This window comes from Callorhinus ursinus, unplaced genomic scaffold (genome assembly GCF_003265705.2).
Source record: "Callorhinus ursinus isolate GAN/ISIS: 27379988/994484 unplaced genomic scaffold, GSC_fseal_2.0 scaffold57, whole genome shotgun sequence".
NCBI lineage: Eukaryota > Metazoa > Chordata > Mammalia > Carnivora > Otariidae > Callorhinus > Callorhinus ursinus.
In genome coordinates this window covers 5,007,474-5,022,787 of record NW_027397119.1, presented here as the reverse complement: position 1 = coordinate 5,022,787, position 15,314 = coordinate 5,007,474, and the positions used below count along the sequence as shown (strand labels likewise).

At 48.5% G+C, this 15,314-nt stretch overlaps 1 protein-coding gene across 8 annotated transcripts in view; it reads right to left on the bottom strand.

The window, feature by feature from the left end:
• NAV1 (neuron navigator 1) overlaps positions 1–15,314 on the bottom strand; it is a 238,939-nt gene that overhangs the window by 220,059 nt on the left and 3,566 nt on the right. Inside the window, exon 2 of one of the 8 annotated variants that reach the window (XM_073884580.1) lies at positions 3,765–4,310. The exons of the other annotated variants lie outside the window; for them this stretch is intronic. The gene's annotated coding sequence lies outside the window, so the exon portion shown is untranslated. The remainder of the gene's footprint in view (positions 1–3,764; positions 4,311–15,314) is intronic. 8 annotated transcript variants of the gene reach the window in all.

Below are 15,314 nucleotides of genomic sequence, written 5' to 3'. Positions count from 1 at the left end.
CTCCGCCCTCTGGTGGTAGCTGTAGGAAAATGCAAGGGCATGCAGACAAAGGGTGAGCCAGATCCGTTTCTCCCTTTCCCAGAATCCCTCTATGCAGCCTCTATTAAGCACCTATTGGTGGACGGCACTGGGCCCTGCGCAAAGAGAAGTGGGCAGACACCACCCTGTTCTCGAGGGCTTCTAAACGAGACCCACCCAAGCGAGAGGCAAGCAGTCCTTCCACAGCTCTGGCCTAACAGGCCTTCCTCTCTGTGATGAATCCTACAGAGGCAAACCTGCTCCTCTGCCCACATGTGAGACCCCTGGGCCATCATCTGGGCCACAGGATGCTTCTCACCTCCTTCAAAACTCTGCTCCCAGTTCTCGTTGTCTGGGAAGCCAACTCTGCCTAGGGGTCCTCAGCCTCCCCCATCCCACACTGAGGCTGCAAGGCAGCGGCTCTTGGAAGAGGCACGGCTTGATGGTTCACGTTGCCGTGCCAACCTCTACAGTCAGATCTCCAACTGCACTGGGAGCTTCCCAAGGGCAGGAGACAGTGGATAAAAGGCAACATTTACTGGGAACCAATGTCATGCAGACACCTTATGATCACCACCTCACTGAAGCCTCCCAGCAGACCTGAGCTGGCAGAACCAAAAATAGCCCCAATTACAGATAGGAAACTCAGGCTCAGAAGGTCACAAGGCTTCACCGAGAGCTACCATTTGTGAAACAAGAGCCGCTTCCCATGCTTGGCACCATGCTGGCTGTGTTACGTGGCTTATCTCATTCGGTTCTCATACTGGCCCCACGAGCTAGGTTCAATGATCCCCATTTCACAGACGAAGGCATTGAAGGAATACATAGTTTACACAAAGTCATGCAACTAAAACGTGGCAGAAGGACAAGAATCCTTATTCTTATCCCTGTTTTTTGGACAGCCAGGCCTCCTCCTCCTTCCTGCCCCTCCAAGCCCCTCACACAGAGCTCCACACCCACCCCGGACACTGCCCAGCACACAGACAGCTTCCTTTCCAAGGCCCCGGAGGAACCCTCTCATCTGACTCCAACAAACCCCAGACTCGACACATAGATGCAGCTGCCTGCTTCTCTTCATTCCCTCCCCTTCTATTGAAACAAAAACCCTGCTTGACATTTCTCAGTATTATTACAGTAAAGGGACTGGATTCCAGCCAGCTATGCCTGGACTTTCGTTATTTATTCTTTCCAGTCTGAATGGCATGGGCAAGGTGGCTCTCAGTATACCCACCTGAGAACTAGGAAGATCAAGAACTATCCCCTTTGATTACCAGCAGAGGAAGGTGCCAACGTGGAGGCTGTAGCGGAGTGGGCTGGAGGCAGTGGGGTGATTTCTGACTTTAGTTCTCCCTCGGGCTGATCCAGGGGGACCTCTGGGACCACAGTCAGCTTTGCAAGTGATCTCCACATGGAGAGTTAATAAAATCAAGGCCTACTGGGGGCCCCTTAAGTCACTGCACATGATTGGACACACGAGCATCAGGACGTGTCTGACTGCTGTCCCATGGGCTGGACTGAGAGACACTGGACAAGCACATACCCCAACTTTTGTCTTTTTTCCCCAAACTACGAAGCACTGTGTCACAAAAAGGGGAGCACAGCAGCCGAAATTTGCCCAGATTCCTCAGAAGGCGCCAGGATCCTGTGTTGAGGACTAATCCCATCCACCCTGGATGAATGATTGGGGTTTAAATGCAGAGTTTCAACATCACTACTGGTGGCATGGGAATGCAAAACAATCTCAACTTGACACCGAAGCAGAATTCTCTGGAGCTTCCTAACAGAAATGACAGCCTATTTTTATCTCAGGCCCCTCCAGCCATGAGGGGGTGCCCTGTGGTCTGGCAGCATCATGCAGGGCTGGGGAACCAAGAGTCAGAGCTCCTGGGTCCCTGGCTGACTCACCATTGTCCCTGGCCCACGGGGGGCCAGGGACAATGGTGAGTCAACTGCTGGTCTGAGCTTTTGCCTGTGATATTTGCCACTGCGAGACCTCAACAGAATTAAGCCTGTTTCTATAGGGGAAGATTAATGACTTTCTAGGGCTCTTCAAGGAGATGGCACTTGAGAACCCAACGTTTTCAACGCAGGGGATGGGAGGGCAACAGTGCTCTCTGCTGGCCAAAAAGGGGTAATTCCCCAGAAAGCGGGCCCCAGGGACTGGCCCAGAGTCTCCATGGAGGGGATGAGGGCAGCTCCTCAGACCCCCGCTGCAGGCTGGGGTTGGACAAAGGATGGGGCTAGGAGAGCAGAGGTGAGGAGTGGGGTATTTCTCATCCCTGCCTTAAATGCCTTTGCACCCAGTGGCACTCACTTCTGCCTTTCCGGCCCCGTCCAGCAGTTACAATTTCCTTCTCCTCCCACAGCCCGGAGCTGCCTCTGGTGCAATCGTTGGCTTGCTTACCAGACCCGTTTTTGTAAGTGAGGCTTCCACTGATTGTCCGAGCCCCTAGCTCAGCCCCAAAGTCGGGCAAATGCTCAGTGAATGAATGAACGGACGAGTGAATGAATGAATGTGGCACTTTCAATTCTCTCTCTCAACCCAAGTCTCCCAGACCCAATCCCTCCTGGGCCTTCCTCACTGGCTGTTCTCACGGGGTTCTCGAACGGCGGACGCCAGGCAGAGCCATCTACCTGCCAGCCCCAAAAGCTGACACTGAAGCCACCACCGACCCCCCATTAGCTTCCTCCGCAGTGCCTTTCCTCCGGCACCCGGGAACCCATCTGGCTCCAGAATCCCCACCTAACCTCTCCCTTTCCTGGCCTCTCTTTCGGAAACACCTTTTTCCTGCCTCATCAGGCTGCTGTGTTTCCTGCATGGGAAGACATGATTGGAGAATACTATTTATAGCAGGCCCCCCTTCCAGGCCTGGCTGAGGTGACGGTTGTCCTGGCCCAGGGGGTGCAGAGAGAAGATGCTTGGGACTTTCCAGGGTCCCAGCCACCAGGGGAAGGAAGCTGGGTACCCAAATGACAGCCAGGACCTAGAGGAAGCCTCTGCCGATACTCAGGCTGATTCCCCCTCCTGACTTCCCCATAGCTGTTAATGACCTCCCAGTTCCCCCGGATCCCCAGACTTGAAACTCAGAGGCAAAGAGTTGCAGAATTTAGATGTGGACAACTTAAGAGACCAAATGTGATGAGGAAACCGAGACTCAGAAAGGGAAAGAGGTTTGAATGAGGGCACACAAGAAGCGAAAAGCAGGTCCCCTGGCTAAAATGCCTCGCGCATCCCAGTGACAAAGGACTTCACACGCATTGCCTCATTCAATGTCATCAGGCAGGTGGTACATTACGGATTGAACTGTGTCACCAAAAAGAAGGTTGAAGTGCTAACCATCAGGATCTCAGAATATGACCTTATTTGGAGATAGGGTTGCTACAGATGTAATTAGTTAGGATGAGGTCATTTTCAAGTAGGGCTGGCCTTCTAAGAGGGGATTTGGATGCAGACACACACAATGGGCAGATGATGGGAAGACCACAGGGAGGAGATGGCCACATCACCATGAAGGCAGAGACATGGGGTGATGCATCTTTCAGCCACAGAATGCCAAGGATTGTCGGCAAATACCAGAAGCTAGAGGAGGCAAGGAAGGATGCTCCAGAGAGATGTCCTGGCCGACACCTTGGTTTTAGACTTCTAGCTTCCAGAACTGAGACAATACATTTCTGTTGTTTAAAGCCACCCAGTTTGTAGAAACTTTGTTACGACAGTTCTAGCAAACGGATACACGGCTTTATACCTATTTGACAGATGAGCCACAGGAGCCCAAATTCAGGCCCTCTGACTCAGTCCAGAGCTCTTCCAAAGAGGCTGCACGTTTTTTTGATTCTCCTCTCTCTTGCGTCCTTTCCATGGCCAACTCCTGAAGTCCTGTTGGGTTTTCCTTTGTGAAAAATCCACCCACTCTCCCGTTTCTTTGTGCAGGGCTGCCCTCGCTCAGGCCCTCCATGTCAGGAATGGGACAGCAGATCTGCTGGCCCAATTCCCCTTCTTGCAATCCACTAGTTCACTTCACACCTCTTTCTGGAAAGCCCACTGTGTGACAGGGTCTGTGCTAGGTGCCGAGGTCCTCTCATTGAACAAAGCAGACTTGGACCGTCCTCCTGTTAAAACACTGCTTCAGGGGCACCTGGGTGGCTCAGTTGTTAAGCGTCTGTCTTCGGCTCAGGTCATGATCCCAGGGTCCTGGGATCGAGCCCCGCATCGGGCTCCCTGCTCAGTGGGAAGCCTGCTTCTCCCTCTCCCACTCCCTCTGCTTGAGTTTCCTCTCTCGCTGTGTCTCTCTCTGTCAAATAAATAAATAAATAATCTTTAAAAAAAAACAAGACAAAACAACAAAAAACCTGCTTCATCATGTCACCTCCCTGCTCTGGGCCTTGGGTGTCTTCCCACCACCTCTAGGCTAACATCCTCCATCCCCTATCAAATGCGCCAGCCAGGTCCATTCAGGACAGAGAACAACCTTCTGTCTTACAGGGAAACCAGTCGCCTCTCAACTAGTGATCTGAACTTCTAGCTCTAGGAGGTAAGGATGGCTTCCAGACCATGAAGAAAAGAAAAGGTCCTGTGGCCTTTTACAGGAAGCCACCAAAATGGTAAGTGTTCTGGGGAAAGAGGTGACACAGCAGACTTCAAACACTTTCCGCTCGTCTTCACTTTCAAACCCCTGGCCGGTACCCCACAGATGCTCAGTGGATGGGACTCCTAGAGCAATGGAAGCCCATAAATTGTGGTGTGTTCTTACATCAGAAGTTAAAAGGAAAAGACTACATCATTCAACACGGGTGAATCTCAAAAATATTATATTGAGCCAAAGATGCCAGACACAAAATATATCAGACCCTAGGATTCCATTTACATGATGGTCAAGAACAGGCACCACTCATCTATGGTTAACAGAAATCAGCACAGTGACACCATGGTGGGGGGCAGGGAGGTGTACTGATGGGATCAGACTGAAGATGGGAATGCTCTGTATCTGGACTGGGGTGGGGGTTACGAAGGTGTATTCACCTGTCAAAAAAGTATCAAACTGGACACTTAAGATTTGTGCATTTCACGGTTTGTAAAGTGTATCTCAATTTAGAAGAGAACAGAATGAAATAGAAGAGTAAGGGGCTTGCTCTCTTTCAGCTGGAGGGAAAGGTGGCCCCAGGGCACACAGTGGGGGACAGGGGTGTTACTGAAGGTGAGGAGCCATTTGCTTTTGCTCATCTCTCTAGACCTGGAATCTTGCTCAGGCTCTTGCTCAGTCCACCGCCTGGGTTCAGACAGCAGCGCAGGTCTCTCTACATAAAGAGACAGAAGCAAATACAGTGGGCGCCTCGGCCCACTGGCCGCTGAGCACAGGCTTTTCTGGCTTCTAAGTCAGGCCCGCTGCCTCAAAGGCACCCAGGCTGAGCCCTCCCTGGTGTCCTACTGCCATGCAGATGGCCCCAGCCTGCATCCTGGCCCACAAAGGCTTGAGTTCATCATTTCCAATCTCCCACCTTCCCATATACTTCGCCTCAGCCACATCTGCGACCTCTCCTCCCGAAGCCAGTGCTATTTATAATGCCCTGGAAATGTAGCCCAGGCCAGATAATAGGCGGGCTTTGCCAAACAAAACCCCAAGCCACTCCACTCCCCCACACCCTCCAGAGGCCTGCAGTCTGGAGCCCAGTGGGGCCCAGAGGGACCATACGTCTTAGAGCCGGCACCACTCCCACCCGGTCTGTCTGACCTTCAGACAGGGAAACATTTCCCCCTGTCTGGTATATAAACACCCCTTGGGGGATAAATCCACCCAGAAGCAGAGTCGGCAGAGCTGGGGAGCTGAATGTTTGCTGCATCCTTGGTTTTGCTCAGTCATGTTGTCTGGCCTGCATTTACCCTCCCGGGACCAAGTGCAGAGAGCCACGGGGCATCCAGATCTCGGGTGGTGATAATGGCTAACATCAGCTTTATGCCAGATGGTTTGTAACACCCTCCAGGATGACCCTCACAACTCTGTGGGGTAGGTATGACTGTCCCCATTGCGCACATGAAGAAATTGAAGCTCAGGGAGGCTGCAGGTCAGGCTGACTCCAAAGACTGCATTTTCTACCATGCATTCATGCAGAGGCCCCATGTCAGGGAGAAGCCAACGAAGCAAGGAGGTGGCCTCTAAGCCAGCCAGGGAAATTCAGGAGCAAGGGCACTTACATTCATTCCTGCCTGTCCCTCAGCTTAAGGACAAATTTCTCTCTTATCCTGGGACTAATCAATGAGCAAATATTTCCTGAGCCCCTACTATGTGCCAGGACCCACCTAGGCTATTGCCAGCTGAGCATGACCTTACAGGCTTGTCTCTGCCCTGGGTAGACTCTCCCAGACGGTATCAGCACACCAACCCCCACCCGCTCCCCCGACATCTGCCCCAGCCCTGCCATCCCAAACACAGAGGCCTTTGTCTGAGAGTGTCACAGTCTCTGTGGCCAGCTCACAACGGCCCTTCCCACCTACTTCCCACAGCCACCCCAATCCTGCGGTCACTTTCTGAACCTCCCTAGTGGCCTCTGATTTCTTGCTGGCCACAGCCAACAAGAGGAAGTGGGGAGATGACTCAGAGGTGTGATGTGGCCGTAACAGATGTGTCTTTGTGATGATATTCCCTAAGGAGGTGGGTAATGAGTGACAGAAAAATCTGGATATCACAGGAGGTGTGTGAACAGGGAAAGGTCAGGTTATTAGATCCAGACCAGCTAAAAAGCAAAAGTCTTAATGGATTGCCAGCCTAGTGCAGCTCTAAATTCATGCACAATAGTTATGTTCAACTCTGAGGAGAAAATGAGGAACAGAACTCAAAATAGAATACTTTTACATTGTTCCTTTGACTGGGTAAAATTAGCAGAAGTGATAAAACTGGTGATGTACTTTTCAGTAGCTTTCACTGAAAGACAAATCCTAAGCACTTGTCAAAATAAATGCAGTAACACAATTAATTAAAAAAAAAAAACTTCAATGTGGGGCGTCTGGGTGGCTCAGTCGGTTAAGCATCTGCCTTCGCTCAGGTCATGATCCCAAAGTCCTAGGATCGGAGCCCCTCATTTCCCTGCTGGGGGGGGACCTGCTTCTCCCTCTCCCTCCTCCTCTCCCTCTGCCCCTTCCCCCGCTCACGCGCGCGCGCGCACTCTCTCTCTCTCTCAAATAAAATCTTTAAAACAAACAAAAAACCTCAATGTGATTTCTGTATTTGTGTAACAGATATGACGACCGTGGGCGCTTAAAGACGCTGCCCACTCCTCTATATATGGCCATGGGAGTATTGGAAAGGACAAAGGTCAGGAGTCAGGGTTCCCCACCTGATTCCCTGAAGCTATGCGGCCTTGGGCAAGTTCCCTAGCTTTGCTGAGTCCCGTTTTCCCCATGTGTATAAAGAGGAATACGTATCTGACCACCTCATAGGATTGCCGTGAAAAGGAAATGAGATGTTGGCTATGAAATCGGGCAGGGAAGGTTGTCCCCTGAGCTCGAGGAACCTCTACAGTGAAGGCCTGAGAAGGAGCCACGACAGGAGGATGAAATTTGGGTCTTGTGACTTCCCGAGAGCTCTGCTACACTCAGGCTCGGGCCACGAACATCCCCAAGTGGTGCGGACCTCAGATACTCACCCACAGATCCCTCAGGGGCCCGATCTACACTCCCCGCCCACCCCACCTGGGCCTAGGACAAAAGACCTGGGACTGAGCAGCTTTTCAGAGGCCTATGGAAGAAAATGTCATGGGCTCCAAAATACAAAAAATAAAACTGCAAAACTGAAATGAATCACGGTTTAATGAAACACCTGTAAAATGAAACATCATGTCACCTGCATCAATATTTAAATGTGCTTTTCATAAAAATTCATCATATTTGAAAATAACTTGTAGGTGACATTTTTCTCACTTCACAGTAATTTCTGCATATGTTCAGGGTAACCCAGAAGTCGCCAATTTTAAATTATTAAGAAATTAGTCACCAATGTCCAAATACCTTGAAAAGCAAAATTATAAAAAATCTTTGGATTGTGTTTACAACAAAAGTATTAATACTTCCTGTGGGATGTGGGGTGTGAGGTGGGGGTGCATCCTCCTGGGGATGCCGTGTCCTGGGGCTCTCTCCAGGTAAGAATGCCCAGTGTGGGGTGGGGGGCGCCTGGGTGGCTCATTTGGTGAAGCATCTGCCTTCAGCTCAGGTCATGATACTGGGGTCCGGGGATGGAGTCTCGTATGGGGCTTCCCGCTCAGCCGGGGGTCTGCTCCCTCTGATCCTCCCCACTCTCGTGCATGCGCTCTCTCTCGCTCTCAAATAAATAAATAAAATCTTAAAAAAAAAAAAAGAAAGCAAATATGCCCAAAGGGCACCAAAGTCTTAGGATGGCCCTCTGGGTTTCGGCTTAGCATTTCAGAGAAGCTTCTGCAGCGCCGGGCCTGTCAACCTGTCCCTTCTTTGTATTTAGAAGCCAGGATGTCTGAATTCAAAGCCTGCCTTTCTCCATACGGTTAGGGGTGGTCACCGTCAAACTGGACAAAAGACCTTAGGATAACAAGCTGCAGCTTCCTGCCCCACCCTGTTGCCCAAATAGTGTTCTGTCACTAGTTCTCGTGGTGGTTTTACCCTCTAGATCATACACTCATAACCTGATTCCCTGTTTTGCCACTGATAGACAATATCAACCATTACAATAGTTAAAACAAACCAACAACAATACAACCAAAACAATAGTTGAAAATGATGGGTAACTTACACTAAACCCATCTGTCTGTCTCCTTTTCTTCCTTCCAATATTTGATTTTAGTTCCTTTTTTGATTATTTTGCACCTTTATTCTCAAAATTTGGTTTCTTACAGGGGTTTATTTTCTATTTTTTTTAAAGATTGTATTTAATTATTTGTCAGAGAAAGAGAGAGAGAGAGAGAGAGCACACAAGCAGGGGGAGTGGCAGGCAGAGGGAGAAGCAGGCTCCCTGCTGAGCAAGGAGCCCGATGTGGGACTCAATCCCAGAACCCTGGGATCATGACCTGAGCTGAAGGCAGATGCTTAACCAACTGAGCCACCCAGGTGTCCCTCTTGTGGGTTTTTTAAATTTTTTAAAAAATTTTTATTTGTTTTAATTTTTTTTAAGATTTTATTTATTTATTTGAGAGAAAGAGAACATGAACCAGGGGTAGGGACAGAGGGAGAGGGAGAAGCAAGCTCCCCACTGAGCAGGGGGGCTAGAACCCAGGACCCCAGGGTCATGACCTGAGCCTAAGGCAGACGCTTAACCGCTTAACCGACTGAGCCTCCCAGGAGCCCCTAAATTTTATTTTTTTAAGTAATCTCTATACCCAACGAGGGGCTTGAACTTACGACCCCAAGATCAAGAGTCTTGTGCTCTACTGACTGAGCCAGCCAGGTGCTCTTGGTTGCTTGTTTTCTAACACTTTGACAGCCTCTCTCCAATTCCCTCGGCATAAGAGAGTACTGGAGGACCCCCCGCCCTGCACCTCTCACCTTCAATCAGACATGCTTTTATTCTGAATTGCCGTTTAGAGACTGCCCAGCAATTACAACCAACTATATGGAGCTTCCTCCGAGATTACCAATAAATGTCATTTATGTTATCTTGACGATGTAAATATTGTTTATGACCAGCCTCAAAGGACTCGATCTCGCTTTCCTCATCTGTAAAATGGGGGCAGCAGAGCACCTCCTAACACCTCCTAACACTTAACAAGAGGATAAGAAATGTGAAGGACAGAAGACTTTCAGTAAATAAAAGATCTTCTTCTTCTATAATTATTTCCTGGCACCGCTTGGAGTGGTAATAATGGCTCATGCTATTTGGGCAACTGAGAAGACCTTCTGAACCTCGATTTCTTTACCAGCAAGATGGGGAGGATGTTAGTACCTATCTCACTCAGTGGTTATAAAGATTAACTGAGGGGCGCCTGGGTGGCTCAGTTGGTTAAGTGTCTGCCTTCGGCTCAGGTCATGGTCCCAGGGTCCTGGGATCAAGCCCCTGGAGCCCCATGTCAGACTCCTTGCTCAGCAGGGAGCCTGCTTCTTCCTCTGCCTGCTGTTCCCCCTGCTTGTTCTCCGCCCCCCCCCCCGGCCAAATAAATAAAATCTTTTTAAAAAAATAAAGATTAATTGAAATCGAAGTGCTTTGTATTCAGTGCGTCACTATCCCAATTTAAGGGATCATGACTTCATTTCCTTCTTTCTGGGAGAGAAAACTGCAGTTCAGGCCTCCACACAGCAGGCTGTGGTTGGGAAAAATGCACAGCGCTCTCTAAAGGCCATTTGGGGAACAACTGGAAAATATGAATATGGCCCATAGATTAAATACTTCTGCTAAATCCAGCATCATTGGCTGTGATTATGGTACTGCGGTTACGCAGGAGAATGCCCCGTCCTGAGGAAATACATGCTGAAGTATTTAGGGCTTAAGTGTCATGATGTCGGCAAATTATTTTCAAATGGCACAGGAGAGAGAGACAAAGACAGAGAGCACAGTGCAGCAAAATGTTAACAGTCAAGGTCACCTGGGTGGCTTAGTCAAGCATCTGACTTTGGCTCAAAGTCATGATCTTGGGGTCCTGGGATTGAGTCCTGCATCTGCGTCGGGCTCCCCCACTCAGCAGGCGTCTGCTTCTCCTTCTTCCTCTGCCCCTCCCCCCACTCATGAGCGCGCGCGCGCTCACGCTCTCTCTCTCTCTCTCAAATAAATTCTTTAAAAAAAAGTGTTTGGGGGCGCCTGGGTGGCTCAGTTGGTTAAGCGACTGCCTTCGGCTCAGGTCATGATCCTGGAGTCCCGGGATCGAGTCCCACATCGGGCTCCCTGCTCAGCGGGGAGTCTGCTTCTCCCTCTGACCCTCTTCCCTCTTGTGCTTTCTATCTCTCATTCTCTCTCTCTCTCAAATAAATAAATAAAATCTTTAAAAAAAAATAAAAATTAAAAAGTGTTTGGGGCGCCTGGGTGGCACAGTCGTTGGGCGTGTGCCTTCGGCGCGGGTCATGATCCCAGGGTCCTGGGATGGAGCCCCGCATCGGGCTCCCTGCTCCGCGGGAAGCCTGCTTCTCCCTCTCCCACTCTCCCTGCTTGTGCTCTCTCTCTCTGTCAAACAAATAAATAAAATCTTTTTTTTTTTTTAAAGAAGAGAGAGAGAGACACAGCGAGAGAGAGAGAGAGAGAGAGAGACAGTGAGAGAGGGAACACAAGCAGAGGGAGTGGGAGAGGGAGAAGCAGGCTTCCTGCTGAGCAGGGAGCCAGATGCGGGGCTCGATCCCAGGACCTTGGGATCATGACCTGAGCCAAAGGCAGACGCTTAACGACTGAGCCACCCAGGTGCCCCAATAAATAAAATCTTTTAAAAAAATGTTAACAATCAGTGAATCCAGATATTAATGGTAACTAATCTTTCACTTTCTCTACTGGTTTGACATTTTTCAGAATAAAACCTTGTGTGGGGGGGCACTCTCAGTGTTGGAAAGCACCCTAAGTGTCAAGCAGCCCTTTTCCCCACTCTGCGGATTAGGTGTAGGCCTGAACACTGCAGCTCCCACAGTCCTTCCCAGTGAGGTGGGGTCAGCTTTGCTGACATCTTAAAGCCCTTATAAAGCTGACCATGCCTAGGAGGTGATGGAGAGCTCCCAGGTTAGGGGGCTAACAGTCTGCATTCTGTGGCACAGGGATGCCCCATTTAATGGAGCCCTGCTTCTAAAGCTTTGGAGAGGGAGGGCGGAGGGACAGAATGGCCCCAGATGAGAGACCAGGCAGACAGCTGCCTGGTCTGGGTCCTGGCTGAGGCTCCTTCACCGGGTGTCTCATCAGCTGTCTCTCCTTTGTTAAAAGGAAAGCAGAGAGAGAACAGTTGGTATCTTAGCACTACCCAGAACCCAGATACTCCTTCCAGTCAACTCAATTATCTGCACCAATGAACTGGGAAAAGAGGCACTGGGAATTGACTTTATATTCTATGCTATCCTTGCCATCTACCAAAAAAAAAAAAAAAAAAAAATTAGGTAACACCAAAACAAAATGAATCCGTTCAACAACAAACAATATAAAGCAAAAGATGTGGTCAGACTCTCTCATTCCTTTGTGCCATCATGTTCCCATCTTTTCCCTGAGCTCGCAGGTTTGCAGGGGCAATCTACAAATTGAAAAAAAAAAAAAGCTGCTTTGCCTAACTGATCATAGGCGATCAGCCTGTGGACAATGTGTGCCAGTAAGTATGTAACTGGAGTGCTGCATTTAATTCTGGACACGACACATTCAAATGGCAATAAACTGTAGCTTGTTTTAAGGATGATTAGTATCACAGGGAGGGCGAGGGGGCTATCTGGCAGGAACTGACTCACACACTGCATGGCCCAGGGACTGGGTTAGAGCTCGTGGTCTCACTTGACCCATACAATCACTCCCTGTTTGTATTTCCCAAACTTGTCAGATCATAGGGATCGCTGAAGGACAGGAAGGAGGTTGATATCAAGCAAGTTGGGGAACACTGTTTCGGAGTAAGGCATTTTCATTCAACTTTTCTTTCCTTTTTTTTTTTTAAGATTTTATTTATTTGACCGAGTGAGAAAGCACAAGCAGGGGGAGCAGCAGAAGGAGAGGGAGAAGAAGGCTCCCCGCTGAGCAGGGAGCCCAATGTGGGGCTTGATCCCAGGGCCCTGGGATCATGACCTGAGCCGAAGGCAGATGCTAACCATCTGAGTCACTCAGGCACCCCTCAACTTTTCTTGGGGAAGAAACTGAGTCTTTAAGATGTTCCCTGGCTGGCCTCGGGTCACACAGATAGAGATAATGATGTCACTGTGGATAATATGATTTCAATTGTTAATATTTGCTGAATATTCATCATGCGTAAGGACTTTACAAGCAAAGTCAAGATTTGGACCTTGACTCCAAGTCTGGCACATTTCATGATCTAAATTCTTGCTATTACCTCATACGTCTTCCCAGAAAATACTTGAGAGCACATCCGGTGAAGAAGATCTGCAAAAAACAGGGCAGCCGAGAGCAGAGAGGAAAAGACGGGGCAGGCACATGGTAGTCGTGTCCAAATACTGAAAGGCTATCACTGTGCAGGGAAGTTGCACTTATACCACATGCTTTATTGTGCATATCCCCTGCTTCATTTGGGGATGCATTTTGGCGAAGCCCATTCACCTTGTGGTAACTTTCTCCAATGGGCAGAAGTCACACCCATGACAGATTACTACAAAAAGAAACTCTGAGAGACCAAGCTGTCCAAATAGGGAATAAGATGATTGCAACACACCCACCGTTGCTGGGAGTTGCCCAGCAACAGAGGTGTCCAAGCTGGATGACCCCTGGTGGGGAGGTTTTTGGGGGGGGGGGGGTTGGTATCTGCAAAAGAAAAAAAAAATAGGGCTACGTGATAGTTATGGTTCTTAACAAGTGTGCAAGTTTAATTCTACAGAAGTTGACATTTATTCTATTTACAAATGGATTTTAAAATCAGGGGAGGGATGTAAAGTGGGTCAGTATTATTGTCCAGATGGGGAGGGAATTGCGTCACTGGAAGCTGTGACCAGCCAAGGGTTCCAGGGAGTAAATCAGCTCAACCACTGAGTAGCTGAAACCCTCACTGTGCATCAGAGTCACTGAGGGGGCTTTAGAAAATGACAGACACCAGAGCTGCAATCCAAACCAAATGAAGGTATATCCCTCGGGGGTGGGCCCAGGAATCAGTAGTTTTTCAAAGCAACCCAAGGAGATTCTAAGATGCAGCCAAGATGGAGAACCACTGAACTGGAGAAAAGGAGGCTCATGCAGGGCAGTTGTTGAGGGACTGTTTGTATGTCAAGAAGATTCGAATCAAAATCCCTCTAGGATGTTCCCTTTGGAAGTCAGGTGAGGTCCTCTGATCCCTCCATTAAAGCCATGAAATCCTGACTTTTTGAGCTATTACCAAGTCTTCACAGATTTATAGAGATAAAAAGTAAAACAGTTGCCAGAAGCTGGAGGACTGGGAGGGAGTAGAGAATGCAGAGTTAACTGTAACAGGCAGGAGTTTCAGCTGGGAAGGACGAGAAAGTTCTGGAGATGGAGGACAGTGACGGTTGCACAATAAGGTGAATGCACTTAATGCTACTGAACTGTACACTTAAAAGTGGTTAAAATGGTCAATTTTATGTTACATATATTTTACCACAATAAAAAAAATTGTTTAACATTTCAAGTACAGTGACTATAAGAAAAATATAATGGGGGCGCCTGGGTGGCTCAGTCGTTGGGCGTCTGCCTTCGGCTCAGGTCATGGTCCCAGGGTCCTGGGATCGAGCCCCGCATTGGGCTCCCTCCTCTGCGGGGAAGCCTGCTTCTCCCTCTCCTACTCCCCCTGCTTGTGTTCTCTCTCTCTCTCTCGCTGTGTCTCTCTCTGTTAAATAAATAAATAAAATCTTTAAAAAAAAGAAAAATATAATGAATGTGCACTGACCCACCCAACTGCACTGTTAGCACTGTGTCAAATTTTCTTCACTCTTTTTAAGAGTTAATTAATTAATTAATTTAAGAGAGAGTTAGCAGGAGGGATAGGGAGAGAGAATCTGAAGCAGACCCCTTGCTGAGCCCGACTTGGGATCCCACGACCACGAGATCATGACCTGAGCTAAAACCAAGAGTTGGATGCTTAACTGACTGAGCCACCCAGGCTCCCCATCTTCAGTCTTTTTAAATAAAAGAAATAAAACTTTGCAAATTTAAAAAACAAAAAAAGCATTCAGAGGGATTTATCCCGGGAATGGAAGAGTAATTCAACATAAGAAAAACAATCAATGTCATGTACCAAACACATGATTATCTCAATTGGTGCAGAAAAAAGAATCTGACAAAATCCAACACCCTTTCATGATGAAAACACTTAGAAAACTGGGAATAGAAGGGAATTCCCTCAACATGATACAGGACACTTATGGAAAACCCATGGCAGGCATCACACTCAACGGTGAGACACTGAGAGCTTTTTCCTCTAAGATCAGCAACAAGACAAGGATGTCCACTCTCCCCACTCCTACTCATCATTGTATTGGAAGTTCTAGCCAGAGCATTAGGGAAGACAAAAAATAAATAAATAATAAATAGATAGATAAAAGGTATCCAAATTGGAAATGAAGAAGTAGAATATTTATAGTTGACGTGATTCTACATATAAAAAACCCCAAAGAATCCATACACATCAAAGGCTACTAAAATGAATACACATATTTGGCAAAGTTTCAAGAGCACAAGATCAACACATAAAAATCAGCCGTGTTTCCATATACCACCACC